Source organism: Ambystoma mexicanum, chromosome 2p (assembly GCF_040938575.1).
Source record: "Ambystoma mexicanum isolate Mex_15411 chromosome 2p, UKY_AmexF1_1, whole genome shotgun sequence".
NCBI lineage: Eukaryota > Metazoa > Chordata > Amphibia > Caudata > Ambystomatidae > Ambystoma > Ambystoma mexicanum.
Genome location: NC_090923.1, coordinates 1,449,167,622 through 1,449,180,580, shown reverse-complemented (window position 1 = coordinate 1,449,180,580; position 12,959 = coordinate 1,449,167,622). Strand labels below are relative to the sequence as shown.

At 46.0% G+C, this 12,959-nt stretch overlaps 1 protein-coding gene across 1 annotated transcript in view; it reads left to right on the top strand.

Moving 5' to 3' along the window:
* ASB10 (ankyrin repeat and SOCS box containing 10) overlaps window positions 1-12,959 on the top strand; it is a 426,206-nt gene that overhangs the window by 214,474 nt on the left and 198,773 nt on the right. The window lies entirely within an intron of this gene.

Sequence of the window (12,959 nt, the reverse complement as noted above, 5' to 3'; positions counted from 1 at the left end):
AGCCAGGCATCATTGATCCGTTATGGCTACTGAGAGTTATGATTGGAGAAAGAGTGTTCTCTAGATATATGTCTTTGGTTCAGGAAGTGATCGTTTTTCCTAGAATAAGGTAGAGTAATGGTAGTTAGGGTGTGGCTTGTATTTTCATTTGAGAACCTGAAAAATATCTTTTCGAACCATTGAGATTGAGTATGTGCATGGTCATCAAGGCCCTATGGAGGACAGGGTTTAATATTGTTCAAACATGTTGGTATGATATGATATGATGTAGCATTTATAACGCGCCTATACACAAGTTTTTCAAGGCGCAACGAGGCAAGGGAGGGGGAACAGAGGGAGGACAGACAGCGATCCTACTAGGCCAGGTGTCATTCAGATCGCGCAAGTGCATGGGATAGGGAAAGGAGGAAAGTGCGGGGGGGTAGGGATAGTGCAGTACATGGGAATAGAGTAATAGCAATAAGTATGTAACGGCCAGCAGGTGGTAAGTGCAAAGGTAAGTGCAGACAACAGGTGTCAAGTGCAGGTAGTGGGACTGTAGGGATGCAGAAATCAGTCTCCAAGAGGGGGGGTTGCCAGGTAGGCAGTGCGGGTGTGTGTGACTAGCGGGGGAGGGACCTGGGCACGAAATCAGAGGGTGGCCAGGTAGCCAGTGCAGTTTCCGTGTCAGCCAGGAGGTCAGCAGGGGAGGAGAAAAAGCAGAAGCAAAGAGAAAGGTTGCAAGCAAATAGAGCTATGTGGTCGGTGATGTTGACCTCTGAGCATTAGTTCATCACATTTTAGTAATGCTCTGCTTACATTGCTAAAAGGCAAGATTTTATTAATTTGATTTGTACATGTACCACACACACGTGCATTCATTTCAAGGAATGCGGCGAGGAAATTAGGGGTTTTGTCGCAGCATGGCTGATGAGAACCAGGATACATGGTTTAATCGTTTTCATTCACCCAGTGCTTAAAACAAAAGACAATACCAAAGAAAAGATATCCTCCAAATGGCCAACACAACTCAGTCTCTCACCGTCTCGGCTCAGGGTGATGGCCGCTCCTTTGGCCAACAGTGGTCTTTCTTGGGTCCTGTGCACATCACTACCTACCAAGAGTTTGGTTGGTGCACCCCTGTATCCCCTCCTCCAACTTCAAGTAGTACTCAAGCCTCTGAAGATCTTACAGTTGGAGCCAGGACTTTCCCCAACCACTATGTTGACCTCAGACCCGGTAGACCTCAGGCCCCCCCTCCCTCTCATCTTTCAAGCAGTACCTTTGGCCCTTTTTTCTAGAATCCTCACTGTTCTGATTTTACTGTTGAGTCCTGTTCTTCCTCCAACCTCATCCACCTGCCTTGGGCAAAACAGGCCCCCTCATACATTTTGTCTTCTTTTTCTTGTCTCATCCACCTGTTATCGCCTTCTCCAGCTCTCCACCAGCTCCTCTGGGTGTTAAGCCCTCTTTCAAACTTTCCAACCTCCTTCAGACTTTACATCCTCCTCCAAAGTGAAACACTTCCTCCTGAAATTGCCCCTTGGTCCAAGCTCGCACAACACCTCCTTCTGTTGCCTTTTCTTCAAAACTGTCACGAAAATCATGTCACCTCCTGCTTCAAACTCTCACTTTTTATTACTTTTGCCTCTAATCTCTCACTACTTCCTCCTAACACTACCGCCTTCTCCAAATCTTCATCTCATCCTTTCATCCTCTCCTCCTTTTGGCTCCTTCTCCCCCTATCACCTCCTGGAGCATCTGACCCCCGCCAGTCACAGTGTTCTCCAATAAATCACATCCTTAGACGGAGCTGCATGAAGAGCGGGTGCGAGAGCCTGCATCAGTGGTTATTAAGAGTCCGAGGACTGGGAATGGTTGTGGACATTAGTTTCCTGTGGGTAAAAATGCGGCTGTCGGGATTGGCGTAGCTCTATATGAACCCTGGTGGCCATTTCGGATTCCGTGTACGGTATCATTCACTTTGGTTGAATACAAATTTGTGGACATTTTTTTAACCAAATGTTTTACCGCTTTTGTTTACTGCCAATAGGTAGATGGTGGCTTGCGGTTAGGTGTATAGAAAGGTGGGGAAGGTGAGGTGGGCCCCTTTATATTGAGGTAAAAAATCTGGTGGAATAAAATTCAGCCAAATAATATAAAAGCCAGTGTACATGTAGGCAAGGGAGCCTAGGAGATGAACCAGCCTGCATGGGTCTGCTGCACATACAAGTGCACTTCAGTATGTTTGGGACCAGTTTGAACCCTATTTTTATGTTACATGTAAGGTCTGTAATTAGTTGGTGTATCCGCATGTTTGTGAACCTTGTGGCTGGGTTTGTGGAAGTGAACAGGTCAACAGACCTCATGGATAGGTCTCTCCACGTCAGCAGGTCTGTGAACTTCACAGCGCTTGCACAAATCTGGCTTTGGGACCCGAGACCCCATTGAGCATTTGTCCACCATGCTCTTGGGGCCTTTTATGGATAGAGGTGAGATTTTGGCAATTTGAACATCCACTGCTGTGTGATGGGGGCACAGGGAAAATGACACAGGGATCCTTCCCTCTTCCGATACTGGGCCCATCATCTGTTGGCTGAGGGAGGGCGCCATTCCCCGGAGCCGCTTTCATGGCAGCCCTTGTAGTTAAGTAGCAGACATTTTCACAGTAATAAGGGATAAGGGTAGGAGAGCAGATAGGAGAGGAAGGATAGCTCATGGGCAATGTGTTTGTCTTGGAAGTAACACAACGCATCGCAGCACAGGTTCGAATCCCGATCCCGCGCTTAGAAACCACTCGTTGGTATTAAGCGCGCTACAAACGAACAATTAAAATAAAATAAAATACAAAGGTTTTTCCAACATGAAGATTCACAGCGCTTTAGTTTGTCGTCTTGGGAAATTATCTTATGGAAGAATATGAAGAAACCTTCCACCATTCCGGTTTGGGGGTCTGATTTGGCTGTATTAATGTTAGAATGTGGCTTGGCCATTTAGGAGTTTCTTTTTCAGTAGTTCACAGAATTTACGATTCGGATCTATGTGAATTGACCAGTTCTTTCACTGAAATTTTACTACAAAAATGTGAGCTAGATCCCTCACTCGCGCCTTTCCCTGCCCCTGCCCTCCCATTACATATTTCTAACACCAACCCACCACTTATCTACTCGCAGTAAAAATAATGGTAACAAAAATGTTTTGATAAGTTGCCATTCCATCAAAAGACACAAACCCTATGATCGTTTTGTCTTTCTTTGATGATCGTAGGGTGCTCATTACAGAGTACTGAGCCTGGACTGATAAACACTTTTGACTAGTTAGGTTTTCTTTGATTGCCCCAGGTTGAAGTATTCTGTCTGATGAAGATCTGAGGAAGGGAGGAGAGGTGGTAGTGCAAGATGAGTTTTATCAAATACTAAAGACACAGCAGCATACAATACAATCTGAGACAGGAGGCTTGCTGCGCGCAGCAGTCGAGTCTTAGATCTGTTATGTATGGTCACTCCATAGAATCTTCCAGATGTCTGGATGTTGATTTTTGAAGGTTCTTTTATTATCTTTTCATGAATGGGGGATAAAGCATGAAGCTAACACTTCTTTTTATCGAGATAGCTAAACACAAGAAGTTCTAAATAACAGTAGCTAGGGATGGGACCAAAGCAAACAAGTGAAGGGATCTTTTTGTGACTCCGCCTCTGAACGGATCCTCGTCCCAGTCAGTCTGCAGGCAGCGATAGTTGTTCTGTGGTATTAACTATATGGCACCGTCTTTGGTTCTCGGGGCATCTCCCTGGTATCTGTCTTGCGTTGCAGATGTAATTGCCATACAAGGCATCACACCAGCATTGCATACCTGTGTTTCTCTGATGATCCTGAAGCGGGCGATCCAGACTGGCTATTAAGGGCAGATGTTTATGTTTGACTGGGAATCAACCCAGCACCTCCCTGGATTAGCAAACTAAATGCATTGTGTTAAGGGCAAGAAGGGCCAATGGAATGGCAGAAAGGCACCAGGAAGCAGGGTGATCAGGCAACCTCATTGGAAGAACAAGAGAGAGGGACAAGGATACAGCGCCCAAGAGTATTAAGATGCATGTACTGTTCTCGTTTTTTTTTTTTTTGCTGGCAGTTTTTTTTTGCTGGCAGTGGGGTTGTTGGATACTGAGGCTAAGCCTCATTACTCCAATTTCTGGTTAAAGGTGTAGTCATGTTTCATTGCTTCTTGATCTCTGTTATTTTGCCATAGTAGAGATGGATTCACAGGGTCAGCGTTGTGATGGGCAGTGGGTAGCGGTCAAAAGGATTTACAGTAATCATAGCATGTTTCTTGATCATAGAATTTGCGGTCTGATCCAGTCCTTGGCAGAAATTCCAGTTTAGCTTCGTTAGACGTTCATCCAACATTTTGAGGCTGAACTCTCTGCGCAGGTCTGCTGTTCTTGTAAAATGTGGGGCTCCAGCTGCTATCCTCAAGGTTTTGTTTTGCACCTATTGAAGAGTCCTCTGGTGTTTTTCTGCAAAGGTGCTCCATGTCAGAGTCATAAATCATAGTGCGTCTAATAATCACCTTGTAAATGTTGACTTTACTCCGGATAGGCACGGACCTTGATTTCAAGAGTGGGTACAGCGCTGCAAGCTTGCTAGAAGCTTTCTGTTTTGTGTTTTCAATGTGGCACCTCCAGGTGAGCTTGCTGTCAAGGGTCACTCCCAGGTAATCGCTGCTGCTCTCCCACTTGATGTTCTCTCAGTTGAGGCTGATGCACAAGTTCTTCCTGATGGTCTTTGTGATGAACAGCGTAGCAGCAGTCTTGCTTGTGTTCAGTGCAATCTGCTGGTTGCTGTACCATGTCGATATCTTGTCCAAGGATTTTTGAAGGTTCTTCCCCACTTCCTTTTCCCTGAAAGATTGTGAGATGACTGCAACGTCATCTGCATACAGTGCCTGGTCTGTTTTGTGAAGATAGGTAGGGATGCCGTTGGTGAACATGTTGGACAGGAACGGTCCAAGGAATGATCCCTGTGGCACGTCTGCTCTGATAGAGTGTGTAGTTGAGAGTGCTGCCCCTATGGTCACATGGAAGGAGCGGTCGTGCAAGTGCTTTCGATCAAGTTCACCAAACAATTTGGAAACTCTAGGTTAATGATCTTGTGCAGAAAACCTTTGTACCATACGCGATCAAAGGCTTCGGCCACATACAAGAATACCAGATGGTTCTGATTGTAGGTGGACTTTATAGCCTTCACCGTGAGAGCGAAGCTCGATATAACAGGCTGGTTTGCCATGGCAACTCAGGCATATTATACATGGGAGAAACACGATAATGGGGCCCTCACGCATACACAGTGAGACCAACATGTCGGTACTCAGTGAGAATAGGCAATGTCCACGTGTGTGCCCATGTGTGAAAGGGCGGCATATCTGTTGTATACAGAACTGTCCATGAGACTTTGGAGACCAACACTGCCCAGGATATAGGCACCAGGAAAGACTGTTTCTCGCAGGTATGTCCGTGGGCAGGTGTTGTCTCACTGCACGTCTCCCTCTCCCGTGTAAGAGGAGTAACACTAATTAACTCTTCTATGCAGTCATTCTCCTGAATGCCATAGTGATACTTTCTTTATCTCATGTATTAATTGTGGAGCTCCTGGGCCTCCACGTACTTAGCTCCAGGGTGCCCCATTGCACAGGCCTACATCAGCGAGTCCTCTAAGGTTCATTATTTTAGCCAAGCTTGCACTTCTGAGCGCTTTCTTCTGGTGAAGTATCAGGGATGGCTAGGAAGTGCTCAACTCTCAGTTCTAAACCGTTTTTACCCTTTGGGTATTCTTTCACGCTTGGGCCAAGCAAGAGGAGAATCCCTTTCGAACGTAGAATTCACTTAAAAGCCATTCCACTCTGGGTAGAGCATCATATTAGCTGAGAAATGAGTATGACCGACTCGCCGTGCCCTCTAGTCCTAGAAAGCAAGTGTCAGGCGTGCAGCGCAACTAGAACCTCGAGGCCCTACTCCCAACCTCAAAAGTATAAACAAACTATAGCAAGTTCAACAAGTCGGTCGCGCTTGTCTTGATAAGTGACTACAAGTACGTAAATCTTATTGTCTTTTAGCAAAATTCTTGCTTTAATGGAGTATACTTCAAAGAAAAATGTAGCCAGCAAGTGTTTCGACACAGGGTCTGTAAATGCATACCATGGTAATGGTTGGGGTCATGAAAAAGAACAGACAGCGACATGGGACAAAACAGATATTAAAAACTGAAAAACAGCACAAATTGACTCTTTATCATACTTGATTCAAATTATTCCTTTACCCCACCTTATATAATGCTAAAGGCAGTGGTTTACAATCAAGTGAAAGTTGTAGGATGGATTGGTTGAAGCACCCAAAATCCCTGAAAATTGGTTTGCCAAATAGTTGTGGGACAGTTTGGTTATCAATGCACCCATGCATTGTGTCAAAGGGTGCCCTGGTGATAGATAGTATGAATAATAATAAAGGGTCTTGAAGTGTCTTGAAATGCCGTAGTGAGCATAACCTATTATCCAGATCATGACCAAAAGAGTGCTCTCCTTTAGGTGTTTGGTGAGATATCATGATATGGACTCCCCTTTGGTGGCAAATTATAATGTCCTGTAAATCCAATTGAAATATTACATAGTTGTCAGCAGGCTAGGACCTGTGCTGGATCTCTCCTAAACCTGGTAAAATAATCATAAAAGCCCTTACCCTTGATATTATGGGCAATGCTTGACTGAAGCTCCTTTTTGGCTTTGAATAGTGTACTAGATACTTCTTTGGTAGCTGTGAGAATTTCCAAAATACCCTAATTAGGGATTCTGATTGTAACTTCATCAAATTGGTAACAGTGTGTTGCCATGGACTTACCTCTAAAAGCAGAGTTATTCATTAGATGTAGCAATGCTAGTGTGCGCTATCTCTTCTCGGCCCAATATGTAATCCTGCAAGAGGCAGGAAAGTCTCATGATTATAGTGATTATGGCTGAATCCTTCAATATCCAATGTATCCAGAATTCTAATCCTGTGCTTCAAAAGCTTATTTATAAAGAATGAATATCACATTCTTGTCTCACCTCATTTTATTAGCCATTGACATAATCCTATAGAGAGATCCTCGGAGTTGGTAACAGGCAATGCTACTTGTTGCCTGGTGTCTGCAAATCTTTGGTACTTATTTAATTTCACAAACTACATATCCCATTATGCACCATGTGGCAGTTTTCATTCCCTTGCTATTCCTATGCATCAGACTTAGAACTACAATCCCCATTACCTTCAGGTGTACTGCTCCAGGTGATGCCAAAGAGCCTGCTTCAGCACAAGGCAGGTCAGTATTTAAACAGCAGCCTGTAGGAGCACAGGGCTCTTGCATTGAGTTCACGCTCAGCCCTTTGTACTTTGATCCTTGGATTACTTCTGTTTCCTGTTGCGTCCACAGCCTGCTCCTGTCCCAGTGCCCTGTGCTCCCTGCCTTGCAGCCCTGCTACTCTGCCTACACTCCCCTGCCTTATGCCCTGCTCATCTGTGCTTCCTGCACTGCAGCCCTGCTTGCAGTCTTCTGTTCCCTGTCTGCAGCCCTTTGCTCTATACCACCTATTATCTTGTTCTTTGCCTGCAGTTCCTTGTTCTATACCCACATTTCGTGTTACCTGGCTTTAGCTTCCAACTTTCCAGTCCTACGTTTCCTTGTTATCTGTCTGCTGTCCTGCCCTGGTTATTCAAGTCCAAAGTTACAATTCCTTGAATTCCTTGTTAGCAGACTACCATCCAGTGCATGTTTTCCTAGTCCAGAGTTTCAGTCCTGAGTTTTCTTGTTCCTGGTCTATCGTTCAGTCCACTGTTCCTTGATTCCGGTCCTTAGTTTCTAGTATGCAGTTCCTATCTCCTGTCCCAATGCCCTTAAATTCTTGTCACGACCCTCGCCCAAAACCCCCTCTGGCAAACCCATTGGCCAGGTGGAGTCAGGATTTGGGCCTCTAGAGCCTGACATCCTCTTCAAAAGCCCTCATGGGGCCAGTCCTGGCGCCTATGGTGCCAGGCTCATACACCATGAACAACAATGTGCTTGGGAACTACTTTATTGCATTGTCAGCCAACATGGAGGCATCCACATAGCTTGGTTCCTAAGAAACAAGCTATGCGGTTTAGTGTTTTGGGTGTGGCAGGCCTGGAACTACTTTCCCTGGTACTACTTTACCTGGGCTATATAAACCATACCCTGACTGCAGAACATGCTTTGTGTTACTTTGCAGCTTGCATCGTGACGCTCACCATGTCCAGCTATTCCCTCGAACCTCGGAGAAGCAGAACCTGCAAGGAGACAATAGGAACATCATTAGCAGCAGCATCTTACCTGCAGTCTTCATCTTTAAACACTCGCAGCTACTGAGAACAGCTTCCACGAATCTGCACGTCTCCCGGACAGAATGACCTGAAAGAGCAAGATAGAGGCAACATTAAAGAAAGCTGTAGAGACATTTACAAATTACGAACTGCTCAAAAGGCTTACCTGGCTGGTCGCCTCTCGGCTGGCACCACTCCGGAAATTCCACTCGCGCTGAAGAACACCGTAACCTACAAGGAAGGAAAACACAGGTTAGCAAAGGCAAGACTGTGCAGCGCTGCTCATAGCACTTACCACATCATAGCAGTCTTAATGCGCCATCATTTACCAGCGGCGCTCAACCAAGCCAGTTCCCTGCGCTGAAGCTCTGCATACCTAAGGGAGAAAAAAGAGACATTTTAAACAAAGAAAGGCATGCAGGATAGCAACAAAACTAAAGAACAGCAATAAGACCTACCTGAACAATATCAAACGGGCCAGCGTCAGTGAAGTAACTGGACCGCACTCGCCAATGAAAGACAACGCGCCCCTACAAAGAAGGCAGGACGGAGAGCACGCCTAATTCTACCACAAGGCAGAACCTTCCCCGCAGACCACATCAGGGCAAAGCTGAGAAGCATAACAGCGAGTAACCCAGCTGGGTGGCGTCCCTGTGGATACCAGGTGAGCGTAACAGAACACAAAGCCTCCCATAACAATTCCACCTGGGTGCCATGGAGACATCAGAAATGGACCCTTTGGCCCAATTACTAGTAGAGCTTCGTGCTGAGGTTCATTCTGCCCGACAAGAGACTAATGCCTTCCGGAGAGACCTAATAGTGACCAAAGAACGCACTGAAGAGATTAGCAGGCAATACTTGCAATCACAGGCAGGACAGACACCTCTACCTGGAAGCAATCCAACGATGCAAAACCCTGCCATACAACCCACTCCGTTACAGATCACGTAAGCCCCTGGCACCACCAGAAAGGTTCTCAGGCGACCCACAGAAGTATGCAGCATTCATCAATCAGTGCTGCCTTCATTTTCTTTGTAGGCCTGGAGCATTTCCAAACGTCCAAGCTCGGGTAGCTTTTGTCTTATCATACCTGAGTGGTAGTGCAGCAGATTGGTCGGTGCCATTGGTAACCCATGACGATCCTCTATTACATGACTTTGGGGGGTTCCAGAGAGAAATGGAATAACTTTTTGCTCGCCATACCCAGGAACAAGCAGTAGACAATGAACTCTTGTCCCTCCGACAGGGGAATCAGGACTTGTTAACGTACATTGCTACCTTCAACAGACTGGTTGCCGTAGCTAGGTGGCCAGAAAACAAAAGAACCACGTTATTCCATTGAGGCTTACGAGGCGAATTAAAGGACGTCTTAGCCCAGGTGGTTGATCCACCCAGAGACTGTGCAGAATTCATAAATTTGGTCGTGCAGCTAGACCACCAGTTGCAGGACCGAAAGGCAGACAGGTCTGAGACGGACCCTCGGAACGTGTATGTTCCACCAAGGGAAAACACACCCCGTGTACCTGAAAATGCTGTAGAACCCATGCAGATTGGAGGGATACGGTCTCCATTAACAAAACAAGAGCGGGACAAAAGAAGAGAGCAACAGCTTTGTTTGTATTATGGGAAACCAGGACATTTCCTGAAGGACTGTCCAGTAAAACCCCCAAGAAGGACAGTTGGGACCACAGAGAAGGATGAAGCTAAGGAATCGGGAAACTACCAAGCTCGACAAACGTACAGGTCAGTTTGTCGAGTGAGAAGAAAGAGTTGCTGACCTCGCACTTTGCAATACCAGTGATCTTAATTAACCAGCACCAGTCGTCAAGAATGCATGCCGTTGAAGCATACATCGATAGCGGGACAGTTGGAAATTATATTGATCAAGAACTGGCAGCAGAGATGGGGATTCCTTTGTGTTCTAAGCCAACAATGGACAAGGTAACCACCGTGGATGGGACAGAAATCGCTTCTGGACCAGTAACCCAGTGTACAGCCAGCGTAACCTTGCTGTGTCAGGACGGACATCGTGAGTCTATTTCATTCAATCTCATCAAGGCACCTCAGTTCAGGTTATGCTATGGTTGGTTGCTCACAACCCTTTGATAGACTGGCGGGTACGAAAATTAACCTTCCCCGGTGACTGCTGCCCTGCCTGCTATTACCAAGAGGAGAAACCCAAGGTCTGTATCCCCATGACTCCCGGAGCGACAGTATCAACCCTGGGAGCAACTAATACCTTGCCAAGTGAATACCATGATTTTCAGGATGTTTTCCGAAAGGACCAAGCCATTACATTGCCGCTGCACAGGCCCTATGACTGTCAGATCGACCTTGTTCCTGGTGCACAAATCCTTTGCAGCAGGATCTTCACTCTCACAGAACCAGAAAACCTTCTTTTGAAATCCTATTTAGACCAGTACCTTGCAAACAGATTTATCCGTCCTTCGAAGTCCCCCGCAGCCAGTCCTTTGTTCTTCGTACCGAATAAGGAAGGAGACTTGAGAACCTGTATTGACTACCGCGCATTGAACCAGATCACGGTGAAGAACCGCTACCCCTTGCTACTTATCCCTGAGATGCTAGACCAAGTTAAAGCTGCCCAGATTTATACCAAATTGGACCTTCGAGGAGCGTACCGCCTGGTCCGAGTCAGAAAAGGAGATGAATGGAAAACCGCCTTCCGTACTAAGTACGGCTTGTTTGAATATCAAGTCATGCCCTTCGGGTTATGCAACACTCCTGCGGCATTCCAATATTTCATGAATGACGTCTTAAGGGAGTTATTTGATGTGTGCGCCTTAGTGTACATAGACGACATCTTATATACTCAGCCTCGGAACAAGATCATGTCAGGCACGTTCGTTCAGTCCTCGCCAAGCTCTGTCAACATCGCTTGATTGCAAAGCTTGAAAAATGCTTTTTTCACATCACAGAAGTAGAGTTTCTTGGTTTTATCATTTCTCCAGGAGGCATCAGAATGGACATGCACAAGGTAGATGCCATTCTGAAATGGCCTTCACCAACGTCTCTGAAAGGGGTACAAAGCATGCTGGACTTTGTGAACTTCTACCGCCGGTTCATCCCAGACTTCTCTCAGGTTGTGCACCCAATCACAGTAGTATTAAGAAAAAACAATAAAATGTTTGCTTGGACCGAAGAACCAGAAGAAGCCTTTCAGGAACTTAAACTAAGGTTTACCTCCGCTCCAATCCTGCGACATCCTCGTTCAGACCTCCCTTATGTCGTTGAAACTGATGCGTCCAGTCTCGCAATGGGGGCTGTCCTTTCACAGAGAGACCCGGAAACCAGCAGGCTACATCCTGTGGCCTTCTGGTTGAAAAAGTTCTCACCTCCAAAGATTAATTATGCCATCACGGACAAGGAACTCCTGGCTATCAAATCCGTCTTTAAAGCCTGGAGGCACTACCTTCTGGGGGCCAGACACACCATTACAGTCATCACAGACCACCGAAACCTGCAATATCTCAAAACAGCCAAAGCCCAGTCCTCGCGCCAATTACGGTGGGCCCTTTTCTTCGTCGAATATGATTATGTAATCACATTTCGACCAGGAGTTAGAAATGGAAAGGCGGATGCCTTATCTCGCATGGGCATAGATGAAATATTATATACATCTCCAGACCCAGTACCTATTATACCTGAAGACAAACTCTTGGGTATCACAACAGCCTTAACACAAGCAGAACTACGGAAAGAAATCCAACGGACAATGAATCCTGATGCCTACCTCGCATGGCAAACTCAAGGAGAACAATATACCATCAAGGACCACCTACCCTTTTTTAGAGATCACCTATATGTACTCAAGAAGGAATTACAACAGCATATTATTTCAAACTATCACGATTCACTGATCGAAGGGTATCCTGGGATCGCCAAAACCCTAGCTAAGGTGAAAGAGAAAATTTGGTGGCCTACCTGGCTTAAGGACATCATTCAGTATATTCAGTCCTGCGGTGTCTGCGCACAAAATAAATCACAGAAACAAAAACCATCTGGTCTGCTACAACCATTGGACATTCCTCCAGTTCCATGGCACACTCTTTCCCTTGACTTCATCGCTGATCTACCTCCAAGCCAAGGGTTCAACACCATCCTTGTAGTTGTGGACTTATTCTCGAAGATGGCCCATTTTATTCCTCTCAAAGGCCTCCCAGACGCAGCCACTTTAGCAAAAGGGTTCCTGGAGGGCGTGGTTAAGCTACATGGCTTCCCTTCGGTTCTGGTCTCTGATCAAGGAAGCCATTTTGTTTCAAACCTCTGGAAAAAATGCTGTGCAATGGTGCTGATCGACGTTCGGCTATCTACCAGTCACCATCCTCAAACGGACGGCCAAACTGAGAGAACCAATCAGACACTCGAGCAATATTTACGGTGCATGCTGCACCACGAACAAAGGAATTGGAAAGACCTACTATGGATAGCCGAATATGCATATAACAATTCTTTGCATTCAAGCACGGGACAAATGGCCTTCTATACCCTTCATGGCAGACATCCACGTACCTCTGAACTAGACCTTCCAGCCAGCTTGGAAATGCAAGCGGTAAAGACTCTACACACAACCATTGCTCAGGCTTTCAAAAGGGCAAA